Genomic DNA, 18,174 nt, shown 5'->3' on the forward strand with positions numbered 1-18,174 from the left:
ACATACATACATACATACACCTCTCACTTATGTGATTAATATCCTTTAAATAGGAAAGGCAGCATGGCATAATGAGAATAGGGAGCTGGTCTCAGAACCAAGAAGACCTAGTTCCTGCTTCTAATCATTATTAGTTGGGAGACTTCAGACAAATCACTTAACCTAACAGTGCCCCCAGACACCTCTTAAACTATGGATTGCAGAGATAAAGGGAGTTCCCTCAACCAAGAGATTCCAATGTCAATGAAATCTAGTTGTCGTCCTTATCTTTAAAAGAATAAGACCTCCTTATTTAAAGGATATTCCACAAAGGATGTTAAATCCTTCCTTTCCATTGCCACCATTACCCTGCTAATTCTGGCCCTAGGCTACTATGATAACTTATTATTATACAGCTTCCCTCTCCCTGTCCCCAATCTCTACAAACTCTCCCATACATCCTCTATATTTTTTTCATCATGTCAGTCCCCTACTGAAAAATGTTCAATTATTCTCTATATCCTACAAGATTAAAAAAAAAACCACAGACTTTTTCTATTGTAGTGAAGACCCTGCACTACTGAGCCTCAACTTATCTGATTCTCCCAGTTGCAATGTCCTCTTTATTCCTCTCTACTTATATAGACAGGTGTCATGCAGTGAAAAGACTAAAAAGCCTTCTCTGGAGTCATAAACTGAATACAAGTCCCACTTCTGCTAATTACTAGCTGTACAATTTGAACAAGTCTCTTAACTTCATTTGGAAAATGTGGGAAATGATACCAGCACTCTTCATTCCCCAAAATTTCTGGTCCCGTGATATGCATAAAATGTTCTCAAATCCATAAGGCACTGTATCAATTATTTTGAAAATCCTGTACATCATCTACTAAGTGTCAGAAGTGGGATTTGAACTCAGGTCTTCCTAACTCCACATCCAGCACTCTATCCACTATACCGTGCTGCTTTCTTGTATTATATCTCATAGCAATATTTCTTTTTTTTTTTTAAGTGAGGCAATGGGGGTTAAGTGACTTGCCCAGGGTCACACAGCTAGTAAGTGTGTAGAGTGTTTGAGGCCGGATTTGAACTCAGGTACTCCTGACTCCAGGGCCGGTGCTCTATCCACTGCGCCACCTAGCTGCCCCAATAGCAATATTTCTAAATAGATATGTCTTTTCATCCTAACATTAAAATAAGGAACTGTAAGGAACCATATCTTATTACTTGAATGGAAGTTAAGTAAAATTAATCTGGTAGGCAGGTGAAGGATGGATTAAAATTGCAGAATTCAAGGAACTAAAAGTGTCTTGGCTACCAATGGATAATGGATGGAAAGGTTCACATAGCTAAACAAAGTATGACTGTTGAGCTAAGGAAGGGGGCTATTTGCCCTCTCCCCTGATTTTTTAACATCTTTCTTGATGAAATAATAGGTGTGGGCTGCCCTCTGAATGGAATTGACATTCTTCATATGCTTATAGTAGCCCTAAGAATAACAACAATAACAACTAACATCTATATAGTGCTTTAAGCTTCAGGTATATTATTATTAGCCCCATTTTACAGATGAAGAAACTAAGGCAGACAGAGTTGAGTGATTTGCCCAGGATCACACAGCAAGTAAATATCCAAGGCAGGATTTGAACTCAGCTCATCCTGACTCCAGGTCTAGCACCCTAGACCACCAGCTAAAACCAACAAAGGCCTAAGTGCTCTGGAAAATTCTAATCATGACCTCTATACAAGTTCCACAGGAAATTATCTACCCATTGTCTTTAAAACATGCCCACTCCATTCTACTTCTTCATATTTCCTTATAGCAAATCCCTACCTATAAAAGGAGGTATTTCATAAATTGGGGTGACAACTCCCCAACAGTTAGATGACACCTCAGGCAGGTGACTCTGTATATGTTTACTCTCTAACCCTGGATAAGTTTAGAAGTAGGAAGCTTGGAATGATAGAAATGACATACTCTTCACTATAGTGATTTCCAAATTAGCCCTGTGGAAAATTGCCATAGATAAATGCTGCATCTGCATAAAAGCTCATTTCTTAGCTGTCCACATGGCAATGGGAGAAGTTCTGCTTAGAATATGTTTCTAGGGCTAAACCGGCTAAAACCAGTTGAAGCTGGTCTTGCGGCTTGGCATACACTTATTGCAGAGGGGAACTAGGACTAAATAAGGTATAAAGAAAATAAGGGGCAAAGGGCTATGAAATGTGGAGAATGGGAGACATGAACAGAGGCAGAGACTCACATGGGTCACTTAGGCATTTCAGGGAGGCTGCAAACCCTGCGATACCCAAACAATGGGGAAACAAGGAAGGGAATGGCAGACCAGGAGTAGGGAATAAAAGGCTGTTTATGAGTCTTGATGGGTGTGCTTACTCAGGTCACCCGCTCTTGCAAGAATGTTTTAATAAATATTCTTTGCTTCACCACTGGCCTCCGGAATTCTTGGTAAAAGGATTGTTTGTTACAGCCCAAAAGAAAAAATAGAGAAAGATAATATATATAATATATACATAGTATATTATATAGTATATACATAGTATTTTATTAGTTAATATATATCACTATATGCAAATATTTTTTCTTTTGGGCTATTTTTGAAATATATATATATACACATATGTGTGTATCCATATCTACCTATATACATACACATACGTGTGCATGTGTGTGTGTGTGTCTGTGTGTAGTGTTTAGCAGAAGCAGCCATAGCAAGACTAACTGCATGACCATGGGCAATTCACTTCATGTCCCAGTGCTTCCAGGAAGCTCTCTAAGATGATGAATTGCAGAGCAGATAACAACCATTATTGGTAGGAGTTTTCCCAGAAGTATTTTTTCATACCAATGAAATCCCAGGTCTGGACCAAAATATTAATATAGATAAATATAAATTAGATATCTATGGCATGTATACATATAGATACCCATATCTCGTACAATATATACATATGTACAAGATTTCAATTCTAAATGACATGCTTTTACAATTCAGAATCTATCTCTTATAAATATTCTTGCTATGTTCAAATTTCCCCCAGTCATACCAAATCAGATAAATGGTTCTTAGGATAGGCTCCAGAGAACTGAAGGTACTTATAAAAATTAATTCTCAGGTCTTTTTGCTGCCTGGTCACTTCCAGCTACCTCCATAAGCTCCATTTTGGCCATCTGGCTACAGTCCCAAGTCTTACAATTGGCAGGCTCAACCAACCAAACATGAGATGGGGGAGGAGGGGGAAGAAGGAAGACAAAAGCTGAAGATTCTTTCCATTATTGGGAATTGAAGAGACACACCTATGAGAAATGGACAAAGAATTTTCAAGGACCTAAATTCTTCTCCGTTAGTCTATGAAATAATCGTCAGTAGTAATGTTTTTCACTGACAGACTACATGTTATCCCTGGACATCAATATGGTTTATAAACAATTCCAGTGACACATTCCCATTCTTTTTTTTTTTTTTTTTTTTTTTTCAGGGCAATGGGGGTTAAGTGACTTGCCCAGGGTCACACAGCTAGTAAGTGTCAAGTGTCTGAGGCCGGATTTGAACTCAGGTACTCCTGAATCCAGGGCCGGTGCTTTATCCACTGCGCCACCTAGCTGCCCCTCCCATTCTTTTTTAATAACATCCTTTTAATAGCAAAAAGTGCCTTCCCCAAGACCATTCGGGGAGTCTGAGACCACAGAGGACTCAACAGCAAAGATAAGAGCTTGACTTCTAATTTTGTGACTTATCCATTGAAACATACATAATTTCAACTCTCTCCTAAATCTGAATCATTTGCATCCTTTCTTGTCATGTGAAATATTGTGGTCCACTCTAAGTTTTCAATGTACATTATGTTGTGGATATATTATCAGGAAAAAAAATATTCATTTCTCATGACCAAGGGGTCATGATAGACTTTATTAGAAATAAGAGCACATTCCATTCCCTTTAATTAGTGCTTACTTATGTTCAAACTGACCTTTGCAATCATTTTAATTCTCTCTATCTACTACACTCACCAAGGAGCAAACAGCAAATATGCAGTCTGATATTTTAGGACACTTAAAAACTCCTCAATTAAATTTACTGATTCTTCAGAACCACCTAGGTGACCTATTCCATGAATTTTAGCTCATATAAAAGCCAACAAAAATCTTCAGATGGAGAAGAATTTAACTCTTTTTTAAGTCTCCAAGTAGAAGACTGCATTCTTTCACTCTGTAGTCTTCTATACTTAACACATATAGAAGTAAGTAAGGAAGAGACATCTGCTTTATTGCTCTATATACCCTAAGGACCTTAATTGTCAACAATAGGTCCAAGCCTCTCCATGACTCAGAATGGCCATAAAAAGCAACTGTTTCTACCTTGGCAAGAAATTCCGAGGGTCCTTCCCCCTTCCCCACCCCCAACTATTTATTTATTTATTTTTCTTCTTCTAGATAAAAGAGAAAGAGGCCTTTCTTTGCCTCATTTCTTACCTAGCGTTAATCATTGAATGGATGTTGCCTCAGACAAACTGAGACCCGGGAAAGACCTTAGTTTAAAAAGGTCCAGATGGGGGCAGCTAGGTGGGGCAGCTAGGTGGCACACTAAGCACCGGCCCTGGATTCAGGAGTTCCTGAGTTCAAATCCAGCCTCAGACACTTGACACTTACTAGCTGTGTGACCCTGGGCAAGTCACTTAACCCCCATTGCCCCACAAAAAATTAAATTAAATTAAATTAAAATTAAAAAAATAAAAATAAAAAGGTCCAGATCTCCCACTGCATTGGGGGCCATCTCCAGTTGTCCTGATCTCTATCTTGCCACTGAACCCACATGGCTCTGGAGGAGAGAGTGAGACTGGTGACTTTGCACAGCCCTCCCTCACTTAAATCCAATTCAGTGCAAGTCATTACATCACCTTCCTGATGTCATGGAATTCTTGGAGAGGGAAGGACAGAGGCAGAGCTAAGATGGCAGAGGAAAGGCAGTGACTCAAATGAGCTCTCTCCTAGATCTCTCCAAATACCTTCAAATAATGCCATAAGACAATTCCTGGAGCAGCAGAACCCACAAAAGGACAGGGTGAAATAATTTTTAAGCCAAAGACAACTTAGGAGTATAGTGACATCACCTTTTATGTATAAATCATGTACCCATTTAGACCTTATTTTAGTATAAGGTTGTTTTTCTTTTTTGACGTTTTTCCTTTTTGCTCTGATTCTTCTTTCACAGCATGACTAATGCAGAAATATGTTTAATGTGATTATACATATATAACCTATATCAGATTGCTTGCTATCTTGGTGAGGGGGGAGGGAGGGAGAAAAATTTGAAACTAGTAATCTTATAAAAAACAAATGTTGAAAACAATCTCTACATGTAACTGGAAAATAATAAAATACTTTTATAATTAAAAAAATTATAGTGGCAGCCCTAGTAGGTCTGGGTCCAATTAGAGGACACTAACTATGAGAAAAAAATGGTTGATCAACTTGCTGGAGTCAGAGGGTACTCTTCCCTTGGAAAATCAAAGCAGTTAATTAACCAAATAGTGGTTAGTCAAACAGATAACAAAGAAGACATGTCGAGGATACCTAGAAAATTAGGTGCCTTGATATTTATAGCAGATGCCTAATTGAGAGCCAGATGTGTTTGCTATTTGACTGGGACCAGGTAGTGACAATAACTTCAAGTTAGGAATGTGACATTTTTACTGTTTCAAGCATCCCCACTCCCCAACAAATTAGGAGTGTGATATATTTACTGTTTTGTGCATGCCACTCCCCAATAGCTAACATCCCCACTTCCAAACAGCTGTAACTTTTCAGTTCCAAGTCCTCTCCCCCAACTATCTCCTATAAAATTATCATCTTCTCCTTTGTTCAAGGAGTTGAACTTTAGACTTCTCCTGGCTGTATTTCCTTTTGACAAATGAAAACTTTTACTTTTAACTCTAATTGGATTGTTTGTGCAAGTAATTCTTTAATAGAGGGATATCTAAGATCCAGTCTTCCTGTGACAGGTCAGCAGGAAAGGTCTATCACACCCAACTGAGAGTGGATTACAGTCCAGGACAGGCCTTACCAGTGAAGAACCAGCCCCAACAAACCAGGAGCAGGCCTTTGGAGCCACTGAATCATCAGCAGCAGCAGCAACTGCTTCTGTAACTCAGCCCAAAGAGGGTAAGGGAGTTGAACAATTAGCCAGAAGGAGATTACAGGGGTCTAGCACTGAAGCAGGACTCTGTTGTTTTGCCCATATGATCCAGGTCACAGTCTTGGGTGGCAGTCCCAGGCCAGGGAAGAGCACTAGCATACCAGAGCTTTCAGCCACAGTGGAGGGGGACATTCCTCATAGTTCCAGGGCAGAAGAGCAGGCTTGTGGTTGCTTGTAGACCAGAGCACAGGCCAGGAGAGTGGTAAACATACCTCTCCTTAAATTATACCACCTTGGAAGAACTGAAAACTTACAAATTGCCAGAAGCATCTCTGAAAAGAGCTGCACAAACCCCCTGAAGCTTGGGACAGTGCACCTTCTACCCTGGAAGCAGTACCCCACTTTAACAAAGAATTAAAAGTCAAGAAAAAGGCTGGGAAAACAAGCAAACAACAGAAAAATATGCTGGCCTGATAAAGTTACTATAGTGACAAGGAAGATCCAAATAAACCCTCAGAAGAAGATAACAAAGTCAAAACTCCTACATCCAAAGCTTCCAAGAAAAATATGAATTGGTCTTGAACCACAGAAGCTCTCAAAAGGGACTTTGAAAACAAAGTAAGAAAGGTAGAGGGAAAATGAGAAGAGCAATGATAGTGATACAAGACAATCATGAAAAAAAACACAGCTTTGTAAAGGAGACACACAAAAAAATACTGAAGAAATTAACACCTTAAAAATTAGACTAGGCCAAATGGTAAAAGAGGTACAAAAAGCCAATGAGGAAAAGGATGCCTTCAAAAGTAGAATAAGCCAAATGGAAAAGGAAGTACAAAAGCTCACTGAAGAAAATAACTCCTTAAAAATTAGGAATGAGCAAATGGAAGTTAATGACTTTATGAGAAATTAAGAAATGATAAAACAAAAACAAAAGAATGAAAGAAATAGAAGATAGTGTGAAATATCTCCTTGGAAAAACAACTGACCTGGAAAAATAGATCCAGGAAAGATAATCTGGAGAAGGAAGGACAAACAACAATAACACCCTAAGAACCATGGGATGTTTCCATCTGACTTACAGCTGAAACCTTCCAGATATGTTCTCTCCCCACTGAAATAGGAGCTCTTTGGGAGTAGGGACAGTCTTACTTTTCTATTTGTACCAAGTACTAGGTACAGTGCTTTCTTTTTTTTTTTTAATATTTTTTATTTTATTTTTTTTTAGTGAGGCAATTGGGGTTAAGTGACTTGCCCATGGTCACACGGCTGGTAAGTGTTAAGTGTCTGAGGCCGGATTTGAACTCAGGTCCTCCTGACTCCAGGGCGCCACCTGGCTGCCCCAGTACAGTGCTTTCTTAACACATATTAAGTGCTTAATAAATGCTTTATTCATTTATAAGTCACTGCTTAAGACTTAACTTCTCTTCAACTCAGTTTCTTCCCCTTCAAAAGAGGAGGCTGTATATCAGATTGCTTCTCATTTGGGGAGGAAAAAGCAGAAGGTAGGAGAAAAATTTGGAACTCAGAATCTTATAAAAATGAATACTGAAAACTATCTTTACAAGTATTTGAAAAAATAAAATATTATTAACAAAAAAATGAGGAGGTTGAACTACATGGCCTCTAAGAACCCTTTTGGCTCTAAAACTTATGATCATAATTCATAAATTAAGAAGTTAATTAACCAGACAGGGTTAGCAATTCCTGAATTTTCAGTGTTTGTGTATTTGCACATAATTAGAACCCTGAAGTTAAAAAAAAAGATGCAAAAAAAAAAGATGCTCTGAAAATGGGCTTCCACGGTGAATATCTATTTCATTCCCCACAAGGTGAAAGCTAAGGAATTCTGTAAGCAGTGTGGTAAAATATGAAAGTTTTTAACAGTCGGTTAGGATAACTGAAAGACGCCAGTTTTTCAAGGACCACCCTTTTGGGGAGGAGATGAACAGTCTGCCTGCTGCGCATGTCAGACTGCCTGCCGGGTAGTCCGCCTGCTGCGCATGTCAGACTGCCTGCCAGGTACAGTGCGCCTGCTGCGCATGTCAGACTGCCTGCCGGGTTTTTTGGGACTTCCGGGGTGGAGAGAAGGAGAGTAGCCTTTTTTGCCGGCTTGGCGGGACGCCGGGCGGCGCGGCACAGACGGTCTGACTCACTCCAAAGGTGGCCTAAATCGGTTTGGTGAGTTTTTATAAGGAATATAGACTAAGCCTAGATTTAAGACGATTTGTACTGTATTTCTGTTTTCCTATCCTTCTAATCAACAACACCTTATATACAATAAAGGCTCTATCTAGAAAACCAGAAGCTTCTTCCATTTACTAGTCTGGGAGATGAGTTAAGGGAAGGGTTAAGTAGGGGAGATTTATGATCTAATATCCAATTTTAAATCTCACAGTTTGGCGACCCCGAAGGGACCTTAAGGACCCTCCCACCCTCCCTAGTTTGGCCATAAGCCGGCTAATTCGGTGGATTTTCCAAATACCCCCCCCCCCCCCCCCCCCCCGCGGACTTTCCCTTTGTCTAATCTCCCTTAAAGACTTTAAGCCTCTAAAAGTCTTGCTTTAAACAGAAAAGCCAGCCCAGTTTAAAGGGCAAGATGCTAGAATATTCTACCATCCCTTTGATTTTTCTCATCGGAATGTATTGGGACAGCATAACATCCCGACTTAGAGGAATAGTTTACTCAATGGTCCTTCATAACATTATTGGTTTTTTCCTCATTCAGGCAGCAAAAGGTTTTTTGTATAATAGTATACGTGAGAATCTTTGGGAAAATACGTTTAATATAAGTAGAAATTTTATGCCTGCAATTGAAATACCTTTTAATACCACATCCATAGTTCATACGACTAAGGATTTTATTTTTTTTTGTTGTTTTTTTTTTGTTTTTGTTATTATCATTGTTTTTGTTATTATCATTGTTATGATGTGGGGGAAACTCTCACATATGGAGAGAGACCTCAAAATGGCTGTTTCTACTAGAGATGATCCAAGTTCAGAATCAGATCAGCAGAAACTACTCCCTCTGCAGGAAGCTATAGAACATAGTAAGAAGGGAGTGCCAATTCAAGTCAGAAAATATAGCCCCTTTAGACCAAGTGACTTGAGCGCATGGAAATCAATCATCCCTAGTTTTGAGAAAAATCCAAACACTGTAATTTCACAGTTAAGGACTATATTTAATGCATATCAACCCAGTTGGGCTGATGTTACTTGCCTTTTGGAAACTTTACTGTCCCCAACTGAGATTACAGATATTATCTCAGCAGGAAATGCCCTTGTTGCGAAAGGTAAGGCCGATGTGGAATGGCCTCTAAAGGATCCAGAGTGGAATTATAATGATGATAGGGATTTCCAAAGATTAAAAGATGCTAGAGAAACACTTCTGAAGGGAATGGAATCTTGCTCTAGAAAACCGGAAAACTGGCAGAAATTTTTAAGCCTACCTCAGGAGGCTAATGAAAGACCAAACAGATTTTATGATAGACTTTGTGAGGCCGCTAGACAGTACACCAGATTGGATCCAGTAGATTTAAGAGATTCCTGTATCATTCTCAACACATTTGTTTATAATTCACTGCCAGAAATACGCAGATACTTTCTGAAACAATGTCCAGACTGGAGAAATCTCTCAGTAGATAGAATTAAGGAACTTGCAAATTATGTCTTTGACTCACGTGAGGAAGATCCAGATCACCCTAAACAGAGCATTCTGGCACCAGCGATTCCTAGTCAGCCATGTGGACACCGGAACAAGGACACTAAGGTGTGTTGTTACTGTCGTAAGGAGGGGCATGAATTGAGAGAATGTAGGACTTGGAGAAGAAATTCTAATTCTAATTACAGGCGAAATCAAAATAGAAATAGATCTTTTTGGAGGAATACAGAAAGGCAGTACCAGAATAATGGTAACCAAGACCCCCCTCAGAAGAGGACACAGGAATGATGGTGTCTTGGGGAGGAATGGAACATAGATAATGAAAGCCATATATTCCCAGATCCAGATTTTTTGAATGCACTTGTGCCAGTCCATTCACCTCCCCAGAGTAATGAACCACATGTCACCTTAAAAGTGGGGGAGACTTATTATGATTGTCTGCTAGACACAGGAGCCTCTAAATCAGTATTAGTAAGCAAACCAGATGCTGGGTGTAGACCTGTAGGATTTTTGAATGTAGTGGGAGTCTCAGGAAAGAGCCAGAGAGTGGCAAAATTGAATCCTCGCATGGTATCTATGGGGCCCTTAACAGTGGAACATTCATTTTTACTCATGCCTGATGCCCCTGTAAATTTATTAGGTCGTGATCTCCTTTGCAAGCTTAGAGCAACCATATCTTGTGCTCCAGATGGGGCTGTCTCCTTACAATTGCCAGAGGATACTGTTCATTTATTACCAATTTTACTTACAGAAGCTCAAGGAACAGCAGGGGAGGTATCCAAAATCCCCTCTGACATTCCTGAGTCTTTATGGGCCTCATCCCCTAATGAGGTGGGGCTCCTTAAGTCTGCCATGCCTGTTACCTTTAAAGTTAAGGGGGGACCACCCCCCTCCATTCCACAGTATCCATTGTCTAGGGAAGCAATAGAAGGGATCACCCCTATAATTGAGGCTTTGAAAAGCCAGGGTATTATTATTCCATGTCATCACTCTCCATGCAATACTCCCATTTTGCCAGTTAAAAAACCCAAGCCTGGGCCAGATGGTAAACCTGTTTATCGCTTTGTGCAAGATCTTAGAGCGATTAATAATTATGTTATTCCTAGACATTCTATAGTCGCAAATCCGGCTATGATAATTTCCTCAATTCCCTATGAATCTACATGTTTCACAGTGGTAGACCTTTGCTCTGCCTTTTTCTCCATACCAGTACATGAGGACTTCCAATATTTATTTGCTTTTACCTGGAAAAATAGACAGTGGACCTGGACTAGACTCCCACAGGGATTTGTAGACAGTCCCACATTATTTTCCCAAATTTTACAGCAGGATCTGGCCTCTATTACCTTTAAGGGCTCCACACTAGTACAATATGTAGATGACTTACTTTTGGCCTCTCCTAATGCTGAAATTTGTCAGGAAGATAGCCGTCACTTACTGCTGGAGCTGCACAAGAGAGGACACAAGGTTTCCAAGACAAAGGTACAATGGTGTTTGCCCCAGGTAGAATATTTAGGATTTATTTTGGCTGCTGGAACTCGCTCTGTCTCTTCTAAGAGAGTCCAGGCCATTCAACAACTCTCTGCCCCCACTACTAAGAGGCAGTTGAGAGCCATTCTGGGAGCAGCTGGGTACTGTAGACAATGGATACCCTCTTTTGGTGAAATTACTAAACCCCTCATAGCTCTTACAAAAAGTTCTGTTCCAGACAGTTTACAGTTGGATCCCCAGCATCTCTCAGCCATAAAAGAATTAAAACGGGCCTTGTTATCAGCACCTGCCCTAGGACTGCCAGATTATAGTAAGCCTTTCACTCTCTTTGTGCATGAACAAAGGGGGGTGGCTTCTGGAGTCCTGACTCAGTCACTGGGGCCTAACCAACGTCCTATAGCCTACTATTCAATTCAGCTGGACCCTGTAGCGGCTGGAGCGCCACCTTGCCTTAGAGCAGTGGCGGCCACAGCGCTTTTGGTAGAAAAAGCCTCTGATTTGGTCCTAGGTAACCCTCTAACTGTGCAATGCCCTCACGAAGTGGAGGCTCTCTTACTACGTCACAGGACACAAGCCTTTTCAGATCAAAGGCTGGCTAAGTATGAAATAACCCTGTTAGGTAATGAGAATATCACTTTAAAACGCTGCACAGTTCTTAATCCAGCAACACTACTCCCTAACTTACCATTCTCGGGGGAACCGTTGCATGACTGTGCTTCTTTAGTTGATATGGCTGAAAAACCCCGTGACAATCTTTTTGATACACCTTTAGAAAATCCTGATCTTGTCCTCTATACAGATGGTTCCTCATTTATGAGAGAGGGAACCCGTTTTACTGGAGCTGCTGTAGTTTCTGATTATGACACCCTCTGGGCAGCTTCTCTGCCTTCCCATTTTAGTGCACAGGCTGCTGAACTTGTGGCTCTTACACAGGCCTGTAATATAGCTAAAGATAAGAGTGCCACCATTTTTACTGACTCGAAATATGGCTTTGGCATATGCCACTTTATTGGTATGATTTGGCGTCAACGAGGCTTTCTAACATCCTCGGGCAAGGCTATTGCCAATGGGGACCTTATCAAGGACCTCTTAGATGCCCTAAAACTGCCTTCTTCCCTAGCCGTTGTACATTGCCCTGCCCACACAGGGAATAGTGATCCTGTTTCAAAGGGAAATGCACGAGCCGATTCTGCAGCCAAGCTTGCTGCATTAGAAGCTCCTGAACATGTATTTAACCTTTCACCTTCTGAGGATATTCCTTCCAACCTAACCTATGACGATTCTGAAGTAGAAAAGTGGAAAAAGAAATTTAAGGCGAAACAGATCAATGGCATCTGGGTGTCTCCGGAAGGTAAGCCATTTCTTCCCCGGAAATTCTACCACCAGGTATGCCTCTCTGTTCACAGAAAAGGCCATTTTGGTACACAAGGCATTGTAGACTCTATTAAGAGAACCTGGATAGCACCAGGTGTGACTAATACAGCATCTCGAATCTGCTCGGGCTGCTCCACATGTCAGTCTTATAATCAGTATGCTTTTAAGGCCAAAGCTTATGGAGGGCGTCCTCTAGCATATACACCTTTTGAGCACTTACAAATTGATTATATTACTATGCCAAAAGCAGGACATTATAAATTTTGCCTTGTTATAGTTGATCAGCTCACTCGGTGGGTGGAGGCCTTTCCCAGCCCCCGAGCCACAGCTGCCTTTGTTGCCAAAATTCTTCTTAAAGAGATAGTACCTCGTTTTGGCCCACCAGCCCGCATCGATTCTGACAAAGGCACACATTTCACTGATTCGATTTTATCCCAAATCTATTCTTTCTTGGGAGTGACTCCAAAATTCCACACGCCCTACCATCCACAAAGTTCAGGCCAAGTCGAACGTATGAATAAAGAGCTTAAGAGTATGATTGGCAAATTATGTACTGAAACCCATTTGAAATGGCCTGATGTTCTACCATTGGCATTATTCTATCTACGAAGTAGACCAAGAGGAGAACTTCATATATCTCCTTATGAAATGCTTTTTGGTCACCCTCCTATCCAAGCTAAAACTTTTTCCCCAGTTTATACATCACTGGTGGGAGGTGATACTTCTGTTGCTTCCTATATACAGGAATTACAGACCAGGCTACGTGAACTCCATGAGGCAGGAGCTGTGGTCCAGGCAGGACCATTAGACTTTTCATTGCATAACTTCAACCCAGGAGATAAAATATATGTAAAGAATTTTCAGAGAACCAGTGGAACTCAACCTGCCTGGGAAGGACCTTTTCAGGTATTATTGACAACTCCTACCGCCATTAAAATTGGTGAAAAAGACTCATGGATTCATTGCTCTCATATAAAGCCTGCACCATTCATAGGTGAAGAGATTTCAGATAGACCTGAGGTAGACGCTAAAGAGGTAAAAACCCTAACGATAGCAACTGTTAAAGAGCAAAGAAAGTTCAGAGGAAACAGGAAGTTCCCATTTAAGAATCCCACTGATCAGTTAAATGCTTTGGGACTCAGTCTTCGTAAAGTATCAGGAGACGGAAATTGCCTTTTTAGGGCTTTAGCAGACCAGCTAGAAGGTCACTGTAGAAATCATCTCAGACACAGACAAGAAGCTGCTTCTTATATGATTAACCATAGACAAGAGTTTGAGTCTTTTATAGTAAATGACTCCCCTTTTGAAGAATATGTTGATGAATTAAAGAAATTTGGAAAGTGGGGAGGAAATGATACAATTGTAGCATTTGCTAAGCAGCATCAGCTGAATGTTGTGGTTCATCAATTAAATCAGCCTTTATTGAAAATCAGTGGCACAGACAAAACTGATGCTACAGAACTCCACATTTTCTACCATAAAGAACATTATGACAGCATTAGAAAGATCAATGACAATTCAGAAACCCCTGCCACTTTGGCATGCAGAGAATTGGGGAACCAGTTAAAACAATGTGGCATACCCCAAACTCTAGCAGCTTAAATACCTTATAATTTAACAAGCATTTCCTTCTACAGGCAAAAGCACTGAAGTACATGGCCTAGTTTTCTGGCCTACCTCAACTATTTTTTTTTTTATTAATTTTTGGGTTTTTTTGTTTTTGTTTTGACTTTTGAAAGGCACTGAAAAGACCTGGAATTGACTGCACCTTTAAGTTCTTTAAGAGCACAAAAGGGTGCTTAGCGAATCTTTTGCTTTTTATTTTTTATTTTTGGTTTTGCTTTGGTTTTTTTTTTTTACTTTTGTTTCTTTTGCTTTTCTTTAAAACTAAATTTTGTAAACTAAGTGATTATTCAAAGACATTTTAAGTATATGCTGTGGGTGAGGCTATCGGGCCTCAGAAGCTACCAGAATTCTTCTTTTTTTTATTTACTCTTTCTTTTTGAGAGAACCATGAGTTCTAATGAGTTTTGTTTTATTTATTTATTTTTCTCCTTTCTCTTGTATGTTGTTCTGTTTAACTAAAAAGTACCAGAAATTGCTTGATACCTCACTGAAAACATTGAATATTGAATCTTGCTAATTGAAGTCTTATTTCTTTTTGATGAATTAATCACCACTTTAAGTATCTGCTACTGTTATACCAGAGAATTCATGTATAAGATGATGTGGTCTACTTGCTAAAAGAAGATTATGTAATAATGTCTAAAAGAAGATTATGTAACAATGTCTAATATAATCAGCTATTTACATTCGTTTATTATTTATATGTCATTATACTCTGGGTATGGTTTGGAATTATTGTATATATCACTAATATATTCTCAGTTATGCAGCATAGCACACATTTTTACCATCATATTGTCTTTGGTGAAATTAATGAGATTTCAGAAATATGGAAACTTATCATTTCAGAGACTAACTTGCTGTGAACTCTGACGCAGGCCCTGGAGAGAATATATGTGCAACAAAAGGAGAGACAGGTATACGTAAGTCCATGGTTTGCTTATGATGGTGACTATGTAGAGCACAATTACTAGGCACAGTCCAGTATTCATCCTCTCTCCCTCCTAATTTAACCTAATTTAACTGAACTTATTTATCTTTTTATCTCACTCAGTTGAATTCACCTGTGGCCTAGCACAATCACTGGCTGTCTCAGAACCATGAGATATGGTATGATAACCTTTCCATAACATTTTCAGGTGTCATGAACACATACTAAATTTGGCTTTGATCCAGACACAGGAGGGAATGTAATGGAATTTATTAATTTGATCATTGACAATGCTATGCTAAGGTTTTAAAAATACAGCAATTCAAACAGTTAAAGAAGATAATCCAGCTTTCCAGACCAGAGTCCAGAATCCAGTTTTCCAGACCAGAATCCAGTTTCCTCCTGATGACATCTTACCACTTCAAGAAGACAAGAGAACTCAGAGACTTTATATGAACTGTTTTGCTTTATTAGCTTTTACTATCTCCTTTCTGTTATATACTATCTGTAACATGTACTCTCTGCAGAGGCTCTCCCTTTGCAAGACTAATGTCAAAGCGTCGGTTCATGAGGAAAAAAAAAAAATCGCCCCTCTGGACAAAACTTTCCTCTCTTCCTTTTCTGTATTGTTGTTCGCATATTATTAGTCAGCAAAAGTTATTATATTCTTTTTACTGTTCCATCAAGGAAACATTCCGTTTCTTGAGGAAGCAAAGGGGGGAAATGTGGTAAAATATGAAAGTTTTTAACAGTCGGTTAGGATAACTGAAAGACGCCAGTTTTTCAAGGACCACCCTTTTGGGGAGGAGATGAACAGTCTGCCTGCTGCGCATGTCAGACTGCCTGCCGGGTAGTCCGCCTGCTGCGCATGTCAGACTGCCTGCCAGGTACAGTGCGCCTGCTGCGCATGTCAGACTGCCTGCCGGGTTTTTTGGGACTTCCGGGGTGGAGAGAAGGAGAGTAGCCTTTTTTGCCGGCTTGGCGGGACGCCGGGCGGCGCGGCACAGACGGTCTGACTCACTCCAAAGGTGGCCTAAATCGGTTTGGTGAGTTTTTATAAGGAATATAGACTAAGCCTAGATTTAAGACGATTTGTACTGTATTTCTGTTTTCCTATCCTTCTAATCAACAACACCTTATATACAATAAAGGCTCTATCTAGAAAACCAGAAGCTTCTTCCATTTACTAGTCTGGGAGATGAGTTAAGGGAAGGGTTAAGTAGGGGAGATTTATGATCTAATATCCAATTTTAAATCTCACAGCAGAGTAAAGATTATAGTACAGCTGCCAAGCCTCTCCCTCACTCTGTGGTTAAATAGAGTTCTGTGGCTCTCCAGCCTCTCAGAAGAGTGCTTTTGTTGAGTTTTTGTTAAAATGAATGTAATAAATGTCATGTTCCAGCTAATATTGGTGGCAGCAATGAACATGGAAAGCAATCTTCCCTGCCAAGCACTTTGCAGAGAAGCCTCCCTGAAGTGCACCATGGAGCCAGTGGGTTCAACCTCAGCAGGATCCTGAAGGCCTGGGCTCCATGCCAGTATCCTCTGGTGCCACCAGGATCCAAATCATTTAACTCTCTATCATCTAGGATTATCTTCTTCCCAGAAGATTATCTGCATTAAGGATTAAATTGAGCACCTTTACTATGTGGCTACCCAGCTGGGTCCTAGGATCCCTCCTATTAGGAAAGGGATGGATTTTCTGAAGTCACCTTCTTCTGACTTTGTAGCTTATTTGCATTTATAGTTTATATGTATATATTTGTTTGCTGCCTTTTGCATTACAACATAAGATCCTTCAGAGGAGGGACTGTTTCATTCATGGTATTTTTAGCCCCAGTGTATTAGATAGTGACTAGCTCAAAACAGTCATTTAATAAATGCTTATTGATTTATTGACAGAATGTATGAGAGGCATATTTGAACCCATGTCTTACTGACTCTGAAGCCAACTCCCTATCCACTATGTCAGGCTTGGTCTCCTCCTACCATTCTGGGCAAGCCAACCTAGCTAAAGCATCAAAGCAACCAACATAAAAGACAGAACGGAAGTAATATGTTCCAGGAGGGTAAAACCATATCCCTTTATACTCGAGGACCCTAAGCCCAAGAAGCCCAGAAATAAAACCACAGACTACTGGCTCTGCATCCAGCTCAGCCCCAGGAGCCATCACCAAGGGGAAGAATCCTTGTGGAGAAAGTGTCTACTTGTCTCTGGTACCACCAACACAGGTCACTTACCAAATACTACCAACAAGCAGATAAACTCAAGAGTCCTATGGACTGTATCACTACCAGACTACTATCCAGGCTTCCAGTCTGGCCCTAACAGCCATCATCCAGGCCATAGCTACTGAAGACCCAGACTAAAAAGTTCTTGTTGCCAAAATCCTTAGCAAAGCAAATGATCCAACATCAGAAACCAATATGGTTTTATCAGTGGGAGTGACATTAACATTTTGCTACTAGAAGGAAGAAAACAAATATTTATTAAGTGACTATTCTATGTCAAGCACTATGGTAAATGCTTTACCAATATAATCTCATTTGAGACTCACAACAAGCCTGAGAATTGGTGCTATTACTATTCCCATTTTACAATTGAAGAAACTGAGACAGACAGCGGTTAAGTGACTTGTCCAGGGTCACAAAGTTAGTCAGTATCTAAGGCCTGATTTGAACTCAGTTCTTCCTGGCTCCGCCTCCAGCAGTCTGACCATTGTGCCCCCTAGGTGCCTACGGATCTTTCATTGTGACTTGGGGATCAACTTTCTTATAAATAGTTTCCCCCTAGTAAAATGTGAGCTACTTGTTACTTTTCTACTGGTATCCCCAGTGCCCAGCCCTTATGATTTCCAAATAGAAAGTGCTTAATAAATTCTTTCCCATTCATTAATTCATTGACCTCTCATCAAAACCATGAAGGTACTGGGAAGCAGTTAATATTTTTAACATAAGCA

General features: G+C 40.2%; 1 protein-coding gene across 1 annotated transcript in view; it reads right to left on the reverse strand.

Annotated features, from left to right (window-relative positions):
* FAXC (failed axon connections homolog, metaxin like GST domain containing) overlaps positions 1 to 18,174 on the reverse strand; it is an 81,105-nt gene that overhangs the window by 19,982 nt on the left and 42,949 nt on the right. The gene's annotated exons all lie outside the window — the stretch shown is intronic.

The sequence above is a fragment of the Dromiciops gliroides genome, chromosome 4 (assembly GCF_019393635.1).
Source record: "Dromiciops gliroides isolate mDroGli1 chromosome 4, mDroGli1.pri, whole genome shotgun sequence".
Taxonomy (NCBI): Eukaryota; Metazoa; Chordata; class Mammalia; order Microbiotheria; family Microbiotheriidae; genus Dromiciops; species Dromiciops gliroides.